Here is a 13,662-nt window from a genome sequence, read left to right on the forward strand (position 1 = left end):
TAGAGTTTTGGCACAACTGGGTATTGGTGATATTGCTAGATATGAATAAAAGAGGAAAGACTCCTGCAATTTCTCTGGAAATAGTACAAGTAGAAGTTTCTTAGTAAGTCAGCCTCAACTTATGGTTGAGCAGAACAGAAAAATACTTCTGAGACCAGGAAAATTCAAAATATTTCAGAAAAATTCAGGCTTTTACATTCTTTCCCTCATGCAAGTGATCATTGAAAGATTTTAGGTACCTAAAGAATTTTAAATAAACAAATATTGGATTTGTTTTTACAAAGATCAAGCCGGAGGCCATGCTAGAGATGTAAGACAGTAGATTGAAAGGAATGAATCCTAAAATAGAGTTAGGGAGACCAATTTAGAGGTTATTAGTAAATTCAGGCAAGAAATGAAGAATTTCTGGAAAAGTTGGCGGCACTGGTAACAGAGGGAATAGAAAGCAAACTTGGGAACTATGACAATGGTTTCTGTTGAAGGCTCAAATTTTTAGGTCACCAACCGATTTCTCTATATATTTCATTCCTGCAGTTGTCCATGGCTAGATGTTCAAATAAACCCTTCCACTTCAAAAACTCAGCCCAGAAGAATCAACCTGCCCATCTTTAGCGAAGTTAATCAGCACTACTCAGGAGCCTCAAGCCTTCTTATGTTTGTGGTGTAAATTGTTCCACTGGATCTCTGCTGTGTGGCAGACATTGAGGAGGCGGGTATGCAAAGGAGTAAAACATAGCATTTCCTTTTGGAAGATGAGCACGAGAGGATAGACAGGTCAACAGGTAATGTCCACAATGTATACTATGGCAAGGGCATGAGAGACTTGGAAGTAGGTGCTCAAGAAACATCTGTATCTTCAAGAATTAAAAAAAAAATACTGTTGGAATATGAAGTAGGAATGCTAAACTCCAGTGGAGCGGCTTCATGAAGAGAAATACATCTGAACTTGATCTTGAAGAATAAATGTGTGGTTCACCCAGAAGCACAGGGACTATATTCAGTTAAGATGAACTGGTAATAGCAATGGAGCCATGCATAGTCAGCTGTGAAATTATTTTTCCTTTTTGAAATCTAGTTTAGGTCCACAGCTATACTCTGTAACCCAAATTCATCCCTGATTAGGCAGGAAGGAAATGATTTCATTCTGAAGACAGAGACATAAATAATCACAGAAAACCAAAAATATAAATGCTATTTATTTCTGGTTCTTCTGTTAATGTATAATTAACATTTAGAATAAAAATCCAGGGAGAAGCTAATTCTAATACTGGAAATGATCGAAGAAAGATTTTGGAGAGTCCAGGAAAGGCCTGGACCTTCTGGAAGCTCCTGAGGCCTTGAAGAGCTAAGCCAAGAATCCCAAGTTCTATTCTCCTCAGCCATACCTCTCTTGAATGAGCCAATAGTATTAAAACAGGTACTAAATGTAAGCACCTTTGTAGTCGTGAAAACACTTTCAGGTCAGATGAACACAGTGTGTTAGTCCAGTCTAGCAGCTGACATAAAGTAATCAGGATGATCAAGTCTTAATGTTGTTGCAGCCATAAGTTTTCCTATCAATTATTCTCTTTAGCTTTTTATCACACTTCAAATAGGACACAGATTCCAAACCAATTGCACATTACTGAGAAAGCAGCAAAAACCTGCCAGAGGCAAACATTACATTTTGGATAACGCTGAATGAATTAATAGAAGCTTCTCTCTGAACCAACCAATATAGATTTGCATTTGTTAAGGATGTATGTTTGTAGAAAGAATGTTAGCATGACTCTCAGGTTGCTGATGTTCAACCTGAGAAACACTGAGGCCTCAGAGCAAAAGGAAAGTTACTTCCTTTGCAATTTAGACTTATTCTAGGATAAGATCCAGCAGTTATGTACATGACTTGCTTTTTCCCTCCCTAGGTAAGGTAGGGAATATTGAGATTCTTAAGACAAATTCCCAAGGAAGACCCAGTAAGAACAATTAAGTTTATCCCCAACCCCCATTTACCTAGTTTATTTTTATTTATTTATTTTGCTGTATTGAAGGTTGAGCCCAGGGCCTCATGCATGCTCTACAACTGAGCTATGTCCCCAGCCCTTATGAAAAATTGTTTTATTTTTTGAGACAGGATCCCCAAGTTGCCCAGACTGGCCTTGAACTTGCCAATACTTCTGCCTGAGCCTGCTGAGTAGCTGGGTTACAGACATGTGGCACTGTACCCAGCTTAACTTTTATTTTTAATTAACACATGTTATTTGTACATATTTATGAGGTACAGGGTGATAATTTGATACATGTATAAAGTGTGCATGGATTAAATCAGTGTAATGAAATTTCCATCTCAAACATTTATCTTTTCTGTGGGTTGGGGATTTATCTTTTCTATGGATTGAGAATCTTTGTACTCTTCTAGTTAGTTTAACAGTAGGACAACTATAGTCTACAGCAATTTATTATGTTACCTGGTTTTGACTCTGCCATGGTCAGAAAGAGAGCAGTCAGCAACAGCAGGAAGACTCAGAGTACTCTCTGGAAGTGGGGAGGAATTTGGGAAGGGGCTGGAAGTGAAGGTAGGTGTTCCCACTGTTGGAGGAGTTAGGAAATGCCAAGGACAGGCGGTAGGGAAGAGATGAGAATGACTTTGTACAGAAAAGAGATGGTTCTATCCATGAGGTCAGAAGCATAAACTGATAGAACTGGAGCCCAATTCTGAAGACCTTAAAAGCTGTGTGAATAGGGCCTGGGGTTGTGGCTCAGTGGTAGAGCGCTCATCTAGCTTGTGCAAGGTGCTGGATTCGACCCTCAGCACCACATAAAAATATATAAAATAAAGGCATTGTATCCAACTACAACTAAAAAATTATTTTTTAAAAAAAGCTGTGTGAATAAATTAAGACTTGATGTAGAAGGAAATAGGTACCTTTGTATGTTCCCCAATAGGGCCTTAAAATGATAAATGATGACTGTATTCAGAAACGTATCTGGCAGTACAGTGCAGAATAGTGAGATATAGGGAGATTGCTGCTGTTCTCCAAGTTGTTCAGTTATTTGATTCTAGCTGACCAAATGGAGACAATGGGAATGGAGAGAAAAAGAAAAAAAAAATCATCACTTATTATCTGAACATCAAATCTTGAGAAATTTGAGGAGGGAGGAACTTGGAGAACTCTGCCTGATTAGCAATCTAGGAAAAAAATGGAACAAGTTTATCCACTGAACAATCTGGGAAGATACACAATTCTCCAATGTTCCCTGATAGTCATCTCAGCCTTCTCAGCCTTGGAAAGTGGCTGGTTTCGTATTCTAATCAGTGAAAGTCTGGAAAGGGAGCCCATGATCTTTCATCTGGAACGTGGAAACCAGTATGTGTGGAAATTCAGACTTACCAATCAGAAAGGAAAACTCAGATCCAGAGGGAAATAAGACAGGCAGCGTTTCTGTGACAGAGGTCATACACTCTGGACAGACTCTGCTCTTATCTGGGGCCAGGGTCATAGTACTGCTTCTGATGGCACTTGGAGAAATGAATGGAAAAGATAAGCCCTTGGATTCCATTTCTAAATTCTCTACACATTTCTATCTCTTTCAACATAGCTGTAGGACTAAAGTCCTGTATGATTATTTTTTTAAAAAAAGAGGTTCTTAACATTTTGTCTGTTTTCTTCCTATGGATCCTCTCCCATTGGATTAATACCAAGTTAGAAGGGTAAATTTCCACATTTCATTCTTAGTTTATGCATCTCATCTTTTATTTATCCATGAATGTATCCTACTACAGCAGCATGAGAATATTTGTCATATTTTAAATAAATCTGATTTTCACAATGCTCAAAAACCCATTTTCTTTATAAAGCATGTAATATCAAACTATTAACAGCAAGAGGCTTATGCCATTTGTAGTTAAAAATCAGGACAAGGCCATTTTAGCATATCTATTATAAAATCATTGTTGATAAATCATGTTCAACTTAGTGTGCTCCACTTATTTTTTAAATAAAGCCTTCTAACTGTGAAATTGAGGAAAACCAATGAGCTATATTTTGATAATGTTTTAAATACATTCATTCATTTCACCCACCAACATTCAAGTGCCTCCTTTATTCTGAGTAGTGTGCATGGCATGGATTCTGTTGTCTCAGGAAGAGGTGATCCCCTTCCTTTTGTCCAGAGCCGAGCATCTTCTGAACTTATTTCTTTTCCCTCTTGTTTTGGACCTCACATCTCTAAGCATTGATTAATTAAGTTATTCAGTCAGTCACTCAACAATCATTTCTGAGGCTCTATGTATAGTGCTATGCTATATCTGGGGTAAAAAGGTGAGAAGACAAATTCAGATCTGCCATCTTGTGGGAGAAGACTATCCCCTTCAGGCCTATCTACTACTCTCCACTCTGTTGGACTGTTTCTCTTCAGCCCAAAATCAATCCAAGCCATCCCATATTAGCAGGAAAGTTCAACACAGCCTTCCTTTGACACCCAATCTTACTTGTAGCTTTTACCCCAAGGTACCCTGTCTTCCTGCTCCTTCTTTGTCTTGGTAAACTCCTCTTCTTTCATGTGTCTCTCATGAATTTCTTTTGTTTCTGTGGTTCATTTTAACCCCCATATCCAATCCTCAGCCTTTTTACCTGGGTTTGTGCATAATCCCAAAGGATCTTATTTATATTTTCAGCTCCAGCTCTTTCTGACACCCAGACCCATATTTTTAGCCATGTAAGACGTGTTCTCAGGAATGAGTTTCAGAGATATCAAAATTGGGATGGTCATACTCATTTGGTCCAGCCAACCAAGATCCTTCTACCTTCCTATTTCTTTTCACTTAATTACTTGGATCTGACCCTTTCTCAGGCTTTTGAAGCTCTGTCATATTGCTTTGTAACAAGTTATCACTTATGTAATTTTGGAGAATGGATCTCTCTGAACCTTTCTTTCTTTGTTAGAGAGGATAATACCAACCATGTGAGATTATTGTGAAGATTAAAGAAATGATATGTAACATTTCATGTAGCATCTGACACCCAGAAGATACCCAGCACATTTGTTTGTTTTTTCTTTTGCTTTCCCTCCTCCTCACCTTCATTAGACTAGCAGTAACACAAGGTCAGGGTCTGCACTTTCCTAATAGTCAATGTGGGGTAATTGTTTAGTAGATCACAGAACTTATATTATTGTAGTGCAGACCTAAAATTTGTCAACTCTCCAGATATAGATTTAAAATTATTTGAGGCTGTCAATCTTGTCATCTTCTGTATTCATTCTGTAAGGAAGTATGAAGAAGTAAAAATTCAGGATAGACTCTGTATAGTGATTCAGTAAACATTCATTCACAGTCTTATATAGGGTGAATCTTCACATGCATTAGAGACAGATCATCTCTACAACCTATTAATGCATTCAGAACATAATCTGGAACCCCAAATTCTCAAATTCAGCAGTTTTCCATGTGCATCTTGTTGAACGCAAAGGATTTCATATCTTTAACAGAGTCTTATATTTTTATTACATTTGCATTATATTGAATGACAAGATCTAGGCTATTTCTAAGGAAAATATCATCTTTATCCTATTGGAGGAAAATCAGAACACTGAGTACTAACAGCACAGTTCCTTTATGAGGACTTGTTTGCTGCAGTTCAGCATTCACTATGACAACGTGGCCGAGCATAGCTGAACTGTGATCTCACCTTTAAAAAAAAAAAAAAAAAAAACCTGCCGCTTGTAAGCAAGTTCCTTCTGAGTGTGAAGAGTCTTCAGTGTTTCTCTAACTGAATTGCCTAGTTTGCTTTGCATACAAAGGTCTAAGTTGTTGAAGGAAGGCTGCAAGCTGCTGACTCACAGAAAGCTTCCTTCAACAGTGAGAAAGAGAGAGGGTCTGTGAACAAATTAATGAGTGGGAGCACATGCAGTTCACAGCAGGGGCAGGGTGGGGTGTTGAATACTGCTGCCCTTGCCTCACCTAAACCTAAAAGGAACAGGCCAAATCCTTAGATCAGGACGTGCAAACATTAAAAGGGGTGGCACTGAGCTTTCTGCAGCTAAATAACCTAGAAAAACCACTTAAACTAAGACTTTCCTTCTGTTTTAATTTGTTTTAAGAGGTATTGTGTAGCTCACAAACAAACATTTGAAAGTGAATTTTAGCCAGGCACCATGGAGCATGCCTGTAATCTCAGCAACTCAGGAGCCTGAGGCAGGAGGATCACAAATTCAAGGACAGCCTCAGCAACTTAGTAAGGTCATAAACAACTTAGCAAGATGCTATCTCAGAATAAAAAATAAAAAAGGGCTGGGGGCTTAGCTGACTGGCAAAGTGCCCCTGGGTTCAATCCCCAGTACCCCCCACCAAGAGAAGTGAGTTTTATTTGGTTTGTTACTGTAAATGAATTGTGTATATTGATACACACAAGGAAAATTTACTTCTGTTTCCTTAAACTGTCACTCAATCGTTTTGTGGACTCTTTACTGGGGGAGGCTTTTGTGCCTGGCCTGTGAGGATAATCTGCAGACTTGCCTGCAAAAAGGTCAGAGCATCCTGTGTGAGGGGACACAGATGAACCACCGGAGTGGTGAGCATCCTTCCTGCCAGGGCTGGTGAAACCCACAGGAGACGCCTTGCCTGGCATGGTCATGGAAAACACCAGGGAGGAGTTGACATCTAAGGAAATGCGAGGATAGGCCTGGGCTAGCCAGGTACTTGGGATGGGAGAGGAACTGGTGGCCCAGGTAAAGGGAGAGGTCTATGCAAGCAAGAGGTGGGGAGACAGAGAAAGGTGGAATAGTGATAAGAGATAAAAGACTGAGGGGGAGTATCCAAAGTCCTCATAACCCCTAGAGAAACTGTATCTTTATTCTGCACTTAATGGAAAGCCACTGGGGGTGGTAAAATAGTGGGTCATATTTTAATTTTAGAAAGATTACTTTGAATCTTTGAAAAAAGAATTGTAGGGGGATGAAAGTGGAAGTCCCAAGACTGGTTGAGGCTATTAGCTAAGTGGCCTGAAATATGGTAATAGTGTAAGTGAGTAAATTTAAGAGGGTCCAGACTTGGTGATTGAATATAGGTTGGGGTGGCAAGTAGAGTCAAGTAAAGGGAAACCAGCAAGGTTGGGGCCAAGGACAGGAAGATGAGGAATATAGTTTTGGGGATGCTAAATTTGGGGCAGAAGGTAGTTAGGGTCTTGATCATTGAGAGAAAATAGCAAGTAGATGGAAATGAGGCCAGAGGAGTGATGGTGTCCAGTGGAAAGAAAAGACTGAGCACCTGTGATGCAGACGTTCTTATATTTAAAAGAAAAGCTGGAAAAAAAAAAAGATGCAGAGAAAGGTACCAGAAAGGAGTGGCCAGAACAATGCCAGGTGAGTATATGGGGCCTTCTAACAAGGAGAAGGGAGAGTTTTGAGGAGGGATATTCAACAGTTTGTCAAATACCACAGGGAGTTCAGACAGGGCAAGGACACAGATGTGGACACTGGATTTAAAGACAAAGAGCATGGCAATTTCTGTCACCATATGCATGCGGTGCACTTGTGTAGATGCCAGACTGCTGGAGGCTGAGTAGAGCAGGCAACTCTCACAAAGTCCAGCTGAGGAGGTTCAGAGGAGAGTGATAGCTCAGACCCCTAGTGCTGCTGTGGGCACTGGCGTTGGCTCACTCAAGTGTCCACCTAAGAACCCTCCTGTGGGGACTTGATAGTTTCCCTCTGTAATCACTCTGCCTGCTCCTGGTGACTCTAAGCCATGTTCCCCCAGGTCTTGCCATCCTCCCCACTTGCTCTCTCCAAACATAACTTAGGACCAGGGAAGTTCAGCCACGTATTATAAGGAAATAAACACACTTAAAAAATGCAACTCTAGCCTGGTGTGGTAGCACACGCCTGTAATTCCAGCAGCTCCAGAGGCTGAGGCAGGAAGATCACAAGTTCAAAGCCAGCCTCAGCAACTGAGTGAGGACTTAAGTAATTAACTTATCTTAAAATAAAAATAAAATTGAAGCTGGGGATGTAGTTCAGTAGTAAAGTGACCTTAGGTTCAATCCCTGGCACCAAATAAATAAATATGCAGCTCTTCATATGGAACATTGTTTTTGTTGTTGTTGATTTTGTTTTTTACCAAATTATTGTGTAAAGTTTGAGAAACTGGGGTTGGCATTATAGGTTAGTGGCAGAACACTTACCTGGTATGGGCAAAGTCCCGGATTCAATCCCTAGCACCTCAAAACAAATCTGAAATAATGATTGTAGCATCCAAGTAGGAAAAAAAGAGTGGTATCAGGATTAGAGTGAAACATCACTACACAGTTTATTTATATTTTGGAGCAGAGGTAGGGCTATAGCAGTATCCCAAACCATTGCCAAAGCAAATATGATCATTCTAATGCATTCTAAAGAAATTTATCAGATATTTACTCAGCTTCAAAGCACATTTGTTTCATAAATCCTCTTTCAGAACTTTTTCATGGCAATGTAACTGAAAAACAAATTCTATAGAGAAAGTTTCATAGATCTGAGTACAAATGTCTCTAGGATCTTAGCTTTGCTGAGATTGCCATGTAAGATGGTTCTCAGGAGCCCAGGACACAGAAGAAAAAGTCAAGGGGTGGCAGACTCTGAGCACAGGGTACTTTGATATGGACATGTCCTTAAGTGAGAGGTCTGCTTTTCCCGGGTAAAGTTGACAAGCTTGATGAAAATCCTGGAGAAGAACATTTGGGGATTATGAAGGAAGGTATCAGAAGGAAGTGGGGAAAGGGGAGTAGAACAATTTATTCTTACAAGTTGGAGGAAGCCCAAAGCAAGAGGTGGCAAAAATCTCTAAAGGGGAAAAAGAATTCAGGCAGAACTGTGAATTTCATTCAGCCCAGTAAGCTGTGTAGGATAAATTGTCTGCAGGATCAATGAAGCAAAGAGTCCAAATAAGCTTGAAATACTTTGATATTTATATGAACAGCAGATTGAGAGCTGCACTAGCAGAGTACAGAGGTTTAGTCTCAGAGAGGCCAAGTTTCATAAGCCAAATAAGATCCTTTTCCCTATTCAGTAATTTTTGGTTCTTTGGCTTATAACCACTTCCTTTGTGTCCTCTCGGACCTTTTCAGGGCATGTGGTGTGCCTTGCTTTATCAAACGGTGATCCCTGTGGTGATGTGTCTTCCGGTGTGACTTTCCACTCACTTTTCTAGGCAAATAAATATTTCTCCAGCTGCCACAATGACACAGGCACGTTGGAAAGATCCTCAGAGGGCCTCTGATTCACATGGTTTCCATTGATTTTTTAGATGGAGCTACTGAAATTGTGAGTCAGTGAGTTCCAATGCTGTCCTGGGAGCAGAGGGAATTTGTTCCTGCATGGTTGGCCTGTCTTTTAGTATTTTGTTCATTCTACAGACATTACTAAGCCACCTTGTGTGCCCAAGAACTGAAAAAAAAAAGTCTTTAAAGCTCATGACACACTTTTCTCTATTATTACTTTTACATTCAAATACACGTGTGAAGTCTATGATCACGATATTCCCCTGTTTATGAGAACTGCCTCAGGATAATGCCCAAATCTATGCAAGATACAAGGTCTGCCTATGCAGTCCTGCTGGTGGAGACCCACTGACCTAGCTGGTGGATACCCCTTCCTTCTAGCCATTTTATCATCTTGGAATCATTAACAGGAAATGTCCACGCAGATCCTCACAAATGGAGGCACATGGGTGAGGTGAGAGAGAGAGGTTGCCACTAGTCCTCCATCTTGGGTTTCAGATCCCATCCTGTCAAAGTGCTGCATGGAGTATCTAGCTAAGCTCTGAGGTTCTGTTCAGATGTAAGGACACTGGGATTTAAGATGCTGCAACAGGTGTCAAGGGTTGAGGCACTTTGAAGGTGGTTCTTTGGTGATATACTGATCCATCTCCTACTATGTGTGTCCAGCAACCCCTTCCATATACTCAGCCTTCTCGTCCCTTCATGCCTTTGGATTTGGCTGTTTTACCAAAATGCCTTCTTCAGCTCCATCCATGGGGCAAAGGCTGACTCAAGGCTCCTCATCCTGGGGACAGGTTGCTTCCTCTGCTTGTCTGCTGTACCTTATACTTCCTTCCAGTAGAGATAATCTACATCCAGCAAGTTCTAATAACAGTGGAATCCAGTTTCTAACCATTTTATCTGAGACTAGGTTGGCAGGACACTGAAGTGTGCATTCCTTTCAATTATGTGAAACAAACAAACAAACAAAAAACCTTCAGAACCTCTGAACTTGCAATTGGTCACATAGACACCTCTTCAGTGGGTGAAAGACAGTAATGAGAGTTCAATTCAATGTAATTTCTCTCTTTCTTTCTCTCTCTCTTTTCAGGTAAATCTGAAATCTGTATTTTAATTTGTAGTTTTATCTTGGCTGAATCTAAGCATTTGAATAATGGAGGTCCAACCACCATTTTCACACTAATCTTCTGAAAGATCATTATGTGCCATAATTTTGGGACTTTGGGGGAGATTCTTTTGAAACTCAAATGACATCTTCTCAGAAAGGTCTCAACTGTATCTTGTGTGATGTGTCTCCATGGTTCCCAGGCTGCCCATGGAGCAAAGATGCCTGAGTATCTGCACTCCAGAAGCAGAGCCCTTGTTCAAGATTGCATAGCTTTGGCCTCTGGTGTGTAAGGAGTGAGGAGGTTGGGTGGGACCTGTGTCAACATTTGGATTTAAAAAAAGCAACACCAAATGTTCTTTTCTCCATTTGCAGCAAGTACATGTTTATACTGGTCTGGGATCTATTACAAAGTTTGGTTACCCATTTATTCCTCCACCAACTTTTTGAATAGACATTTCCCCAAACATATCTATTAGAAATGTCTATTTCTGTTGTGTACATATGCCACATTTTTTTTCTATATATGTAATAAGAATTGTAATGCATTCTGCTGTCATTTATAAATAAATAAATAAATAAAATAAATTTAAAAGTGAAGCATATTTGCAACTTAGAACCTGACTTTTTGGCTTGAAGCCTTCATTCTGCCACCTTTACCTTTGTGAATTTCCTGTTTTCTAATATGTAAAATGGGAATATTAATAAAACCTACTTCATGGAGTGAAGTGCTCACAAGTGGGCCTGACATATAATTATGATTATACAAGTTCTAGCAATAATATTATTAATTGCTATTTTTATTTCTGCTTGATGAATCACCTTGAACTAAACCAGGCTGTTTTTATTCCTAGTAGTGTGTTTAGATACTTTTAATGCTTTTATGAGTGGCATCTTAGTAAACTAATTTGACATATTCTTAACCAGAATTCCCTCTGGACTGGCATTTATTCACACAGAGTGAAAAGATGATGTTTATACTAATACTGAGGCACCAAGAGATCTTGAATTAGCTTCTGAATCATCTAAACTGAGTTACTATAGCTTTGGAGTTGAGTAGATTTTATTATAAAGAAATTTTAAGCTTCTTTTTTTTGAAATTTGGTAATCTATAAGTAGCAATATGCAAAAATCCTTCAAGAATTTTACATCTTTGAATGCTAGGAATAAGCAGTATGATGACTACTTTAAATATTCTTAAGACAATAAGGCTAGTTTGGAAATTAGTGATATGCTTGCAGTTTAATTGAGCCGGATAACACATGTGCTAGTTAATTGAGTCAACTCTGGGTAATTTGAGCAAATAGAGAGATAAAGAGAAGCCATGCTTGCAATGGTTTGATGAGACCTCTGGGCAGTTAGAAGTGACCACAGGAGTTAGTGGGCTCGGTTGCTTTAAAACGTAGCATTAATAAAAATTGTCTCTTACACAGTGATAGATGCTTAGGTATGGTTCTGAAATAGTAGGTACCATCTCCCCTTCTCTGACTTTCCTTGGATGATTTCAAGTTTGATTTCAACCTCAAGTCCTTCCAATGCATTTGGTATGCTTTCTGAATCCACAGAGTGCTTACCAGCAGTCCTTGTTCTTCCTCTGTGTCTCCATGGTTATTGCTTGCATTGTGACGCATGACTCTGTCCCCAACACCCACAGTCCATGGGAAGGGGATAGGCTGGCTTGGCTAATGGAGCTACTTGGAGAGACAGTTGCCCTGAATTCTCCATGTGTCCTGCATGTCTTCGCTGAGGCCATGCAGAGACTTAGAACACAGGCAAAGCAAGAAAATGCCAATGGAGCAAGAAGGGCTCCATGTATAAGCAATTAGGTTAAGTGAAGAAAGGAAGAATGGAGGAGGAATTAGATACAGGAAAGCAGAGAAAGTGGTGGTAGAAATAGGAAATTCTGAACTTTCCAAAATCAGAAGTTCTAAATGATGTTTGCTTGACATTTGCATGTGTAATATTACTCATCGTGTATTAAACAATGTGTTGTCAGTTTACACATAATTTCTTACTTAATCCTTACAACATTGAAAGGAGTTATTATTTTCTTCATTACCAGCACTTATGAAGGCTCAGAGAGGTTGCCTAAGATCACAGAGGTAACACTCAGGAATTTGAACAAACCTTTGTCTGAATCAAAAGGACTAGAATCTTGGGCGGTAGCGTGCTCTCCTGGCATTCGCGGAGCCTTGGGTTCGATCCTCAGCACCACATAAAAATAAAATAAAGATGTTGTGTCCACTGAAAACTAAAATAAATATATACATATATAAATTCTCTCTCTTAAGAAAAAAGGACTAGAATCTTAAAGAATGGACCACATAGTACCTAAAAATGATAGTTTTTTCAGAAATGGGACTTTAAAAGAAGCAAGATTTTAAAAGCTTCAAATTTACTGCCATATTAGCTTCCTTGGAACATTAGTCACATATCATATTAAAAATTCTGGAGTAAGAGTTACAGGGATTTAACAGACAATTTTACAGACAATTAAAGACTTTAAATAAGGGCTAAATAGGGACAAGAGAATAGAGGAGAGGAAGAATTTGGGAAGGTATGTGTGTGTGTGTGTGTGTGTGTGTATTAGGAGGAGGGGAAGAGAGAGAGAGAGAGAGAGAGAGAGAGAGAGAGAGAGAGAGAGAGAGAGAGAGAGAAGAGCGAGGTGAGTGCATGTTGGAAACCAGTGGAGGAGGGAGGGGGTTGTGTGGTAACTCATTCTTAGCTAAGACCGTTTCCATGGCTAGAAGATGAACAGATATTTGTAGCAGGGATAACAACTCTCCACCCACTCCTATATCCTACCAGGGGTGGATCTGAATAGGACTTTTTGTCCATCTCTGGTCTATTTTTCACAAAGCAACTAGAGTAATTTTTCTTAAACCTAAATTCTCTGCTCAAAGTCCTTCAATGGATTCCAGTTGTACTTAGAATAAAATCCAGGTTCCTTCTGTAATTACCAGGCCCTGCCTACCTGTGCATCCACAGGCTCTGCACCCCAACATTCTGAATTTTTTTGACCATATGAGCTGAGGTGTTTTTGTATGTTCTTTTGTAGAGATTATTCTTCCCCAAACCCTTCAAATACTTCCATATGATCTCATCAGAAAGGCCCTTCCTGACCACCATTTCTTACGTGAATTTCCCTCTTGGTCTATCATCTCAAAATCATATTCTTTTCATAGAGCTAATTGAAATTGCAATTATGCATGTTGGTGTTCATTCGTTTTTCTGAGTATCTTCTTTACCAGATTATATGCTTCATGAGGCAGGAACTAAGTCTGTTTGTTCTATCTAGTGCCAAAGGATGTCTTCATTTATTTA

This window comes from Ictidomys tridecemlineatus, chromosome 6, assembly GCF_052094955.1.
Source record: "Ictidomys tridecemlineatus isolate mIctTri1 chromosome 6, mIctTri1.hap1, whole genome shotgun sequence".
NCBI classification, from domain to species: Eukaryota; Metazoa; Chordata; class Mammalia; order Rodentia; family Sciuridae; genus Ictidomys; species Ictidomys tridecemlineatus.